Consider the following 3,960-nt stretch of genomic DNA (forward strand, 5'->3'; position numbering starts at 1 on the left):
TGCTCGGCGAGTCCCCTGCACGTCCCTGAGGGGCTGCTTCAGGACTCACGAAACAACCGTTGTCCTTTCACAGGAGGAAAGATCACTGGGCACTTCTTGTGTCTGAACAGGACCGAATGCCAGGAGTGGCTTCCTGCTGGGACAGAGCTGGGTCCAGGCGAGCGGCAGAGCCGTGGGCTCGTGCACACGACAGCACGGACCCCTCCTCCCGAGGCCACTGAGACGGCGCCTGGCAGCACCTGATCAGAGCCCGCTGCGAGCAGCCCGTTGTCTTCTTGTATCGTATGTGTGTACATTGTATTCAACACGCGACACATATACTGTCCTTTCTCTATTTTTGTTAACTTTGTAGCTGCTTCTATATTTTCTCAGCAATAGCAATAGTATCACTTGTACCTCCTTTAAAAGTAATTCTTACAGGGGGTGGGGGGCTGGAGAACAAACACGAGCCTAAACAGAGCCACGGGCTCAGCAGCTGGCGTCAACAATCAGTAACATTTTTCCGATCGTGTCCATTTGTTTCCCTCCCCCGTCTTTTATTATTATTATTTTGTAAAGCGATCCCAGAGCCCGGGGCCTTCCACGGGCAAATCCGCCCTTGCGACTCGAGCAGGCCTCGTTCCTGCGAGTGCCACGTGGACCCACTGCGCCTGGCAGCGCGGTCCCTTCCCCTCCTCAGGGCTGTGTCTCTCGGCTTTGACCCGGAAAGCATTCTCTTCCTTTTTTTCTAGAAGAATACCGTGGGCTTCCAGGGGAGGCCCCGTGCTTTGTTTGCAAACGGCACGAAACCATGGCTGACCTCACGCCACTGCTATGCCAAGTTTCCTGAGACCTCGCGCAGGGACCGGTCCAGCCATGTCCGTTTCTGCCACCGCCACCCCGAGGGCCTCGCTTCTTCATTGGCTGCTCTCTCGGCATGTCCTGCTTGGCGGGCAGGCCCTCCACGCTCGCCCTGGGGTCCTGGCTGCTTTTCTGAACCTCTTTCGAGCCATCGGTCTACTTTTAGTGACTGAGATCGTAATAAAAATGGTAACGTCACACACGTGAACCATTGCAGGCAGATAGCAATAGGCAGGCACGTCAGCGAGGAACCGACCTTGGCTACTCAGCCACTCTGATTGGCCCTAGGAGCACACGGGGTCACCTTCGTGGTCCAATCACCTTCTTTCTCTGCAAACTGCTACCTGTCCGCAGCTACTTCGTAGGTGCGATGGTACGGGGCTGTCCCCAGTAGTCCCACCTCTGAGGGGGTCTGTGGGTGGGGGTTCAGCCTGGGAGGTTGGCTCACGGCTGACGCGGCAAACACACTCAGTTCGTACCAGCCCTGCCCCGTGTGGGGTCAGCCGGAGCCGGGGCAGCGCAGGGCGTCTTCCTGATTGTCTCTCATTTGAGCCTTCCCCTCCTTACTGGGGTCTGACACCTCCCCTGTGGGGCCCCTCCCCTCCCTGAGCCTTGGTTTCCCCTCTCTGAACGGAGAGAGGAATATTGGGGAGTCTCGGAGGGCTCACCTCACTCCAATGTTCTCTGGGTGCTTTGGAATGCGCCCCACAGACCCTCCGCTTCTGGGGCTGGCCCCGCCCCGAGGCCCTCCTGGACTCAGGCTTGGAAGACCTTCATTGGCAGGTGTATGGGAAGGGGCCCCCCAGACCGGAAGCTCTGGGGGCCTGTCCTTTCGATGGTCACGTGGGGTTTCTCTCCCAGCCCAGATGCATTGCTCTCGGTCCTGGGAAGAGGCGCACCAGCCAGAGGACAGGGCTCAAAACCCGAGGTCCGCAGAGGCCAGAGTCGTGGCTGCCCGTCACCTGGGGTCCACTGAGTGCAGCTACCTTGGGCGGGGGTCATGCTGCACCCCGACTCTCCCAGGAACGGTCCCGGCGGGCAGGGCGGACCTCCAGTGTCTCCACCGTCCTGCCGGCTCTGCGGAGGGGACAAGCCGGGGAGCTCAGACAAAGGCAGGTGTCTGTCCCCTCGTCCCGTGCACCCTGAGGGAGCGCCCTCAGCCACGGCCCTCCCGTGCCATGTTGGTCCATTATATTCTACCCCAAAGGGGCAGAGACGGGTGTCCTGGGTCCCAGCACCCAGTTCCCAGCCCACACCGGAGATACCGTCATAGCTTCTGATGATGCTTTGAACCCAGAGCCACGTGACCAAACAAGAAAGAAAGGAAGGAGGGAAGGAGGAAGACGGGGAGAAACACCATTCAAGTTCTGCAGATGACTCTCCTTTGTTCTTTCCTGTGTTGTATTTTTTGGTGGCTTATTTCAGGGGCTTTCTTCCTCAATTTTATACCTGCTGCTTTGGGGGCCCTGGAGCCAGGCTTAGGGAGCAGGCCCCAGCCCCCTGCTCTGCTGGGCTCGTACACTCGGAGAGGCCCCCAGCTCCTCGCACACCCCTGACTTCTTCCACCCAGATCACCCCACTAAGGAGGCAAAAAGAATAAGACCAGCCCGCCCAGAGGGGAGCAACAGAAACGTGGAGACCCCGGATCTGGGAGGGGCACACCTCCGCGAGTTTCCGCGGGCTTGGGGAGCTGGAAGCCTTCCTTGGGAAACTCAGTGTAAGGCCGGCTGGGGCTGCCCCCTTGGAGGCCCGGGAAGAAGGTGGGGAAGGTGGGAGGAAATTGAGCTGGCTGGGCCACTGCCCAGGGAGGAACCCGCGCTGGCGTCTGGGCGGGGTGCGGACAGCAGCCACGCGGCCGGGCGGCAAGAAGCCACTGAGGTCGGAAATGCCCAGGCAGGAAATGAGATGCAACTTGTAAGGGACATCAAAGGGAGTGGACAAACCTAATATGTCAGGGAGAGGAGCTGGGAGTGGGAAAATGCTGGTCCTTTATCAGGGGAGGGGAGGGGGTGATAAGAGATGGCACTAGATAATTAAAGTACAGATAATTAAAAGCGGAAGCCGGTGCCCCGAGGGCGGGAGCGAGCGCCTCCCCGTGACCACAGAGCAGGCTCGGAGCCCTCCAGACGTGGCCCCGTGCCTGGCCCCTCGGAGCGGTGTTTAGAGGCCTGGCCTCCCCTCCAGGCGGGGAGATGGCGTTGCTTGGGGCGCACACTGCGGGCCACCGGCACGGGCTTGGCCTGGTCAAAGACCTAGGAGCTGAAGGCACGCCTTCTCCCGGAAGAGAGCCCCAGCCGAGTCGGTGTGCCAACCTTTGCGGATACCTGAGGACGGTACGGTGCCAAGGGCACCTCCGGGAGCCTGAGTCTAATTCTCTGCATGGAAAGAGAGGCAGGGTGTCCAGCCAAGTGACGGGACACAGCTAGAGAGAGAAGAGCTGGCCTCGGCGCCCTTGCCCCGGCCAGGTACCACGCCCTCACTCCACTGAGGTGGTGGCTCATCTCGGCGGCCACCAGACCTGGCTGTTTGCAGCAAGGCCCTGCGCCCCACCTCTGTGGGCCACGCCCCAAGGCGAGCATCCCCTGGATCTGGGCACACGCCAGGTGGCTCTTGACCACATCCTGCCTGTCTCAGCCATTGATCCCATCCTCCAAGGAAGGAGATGGGCGGCCATCAGAGATGTTTGAAATAACATCTGGGAAGATGTTACAGCGTGTCCCTCTGCTGGGGGCCTCAGCCCAGCGTCTGAAAGGGGAAGTGGGCGGGAAGTGCTGGACCCCTGGCCTGGCACCCAGGATGGAAGGCCTAGGTGTGGCGGGGACAGGCAGGAGGCCCGGCCCGGATTTCAGGGGCAAGTCCACGAAGGGGCCAGGCCTTCGGTTTAGCACAATGGGGCAGCCTCACAGCAGCCCTGGGGGGTGGAGGCGGGTTGTTTTCGCCAGACCCCAGGGGAGCAGCAAGGGAGCCCTGTATTCCCAAGAGGGCTCCAGAGTAACAACTCGATTTCAAAAGTCCAAGAATCTGGTTCAAAAGCAAGCCTGAGAGAGCTGCGCTGGTACGTGGGTGCCTGGACGCCCTGCAGGACCGCCGGTGCGGCAGGGTGCTGGCCGCCCTGCGCTC

Source organism: Pteropus vampyrus, unplaced genomic scaffold (assembly GCF_000151845.1).
Source record: "Pteropus vampyrus isolate Shadow unplaced genomic scaffold, Pvam_2.0 Scaffold187, whole genome shotgun sequence".
In the NCBI taxonomy this organism is placed as follows: Eukaryota; Metazoa; Chordata; class Mammalia; order Chiroptera; family Pteropodidae; genus Pteropus; species Pteropus vampyrus.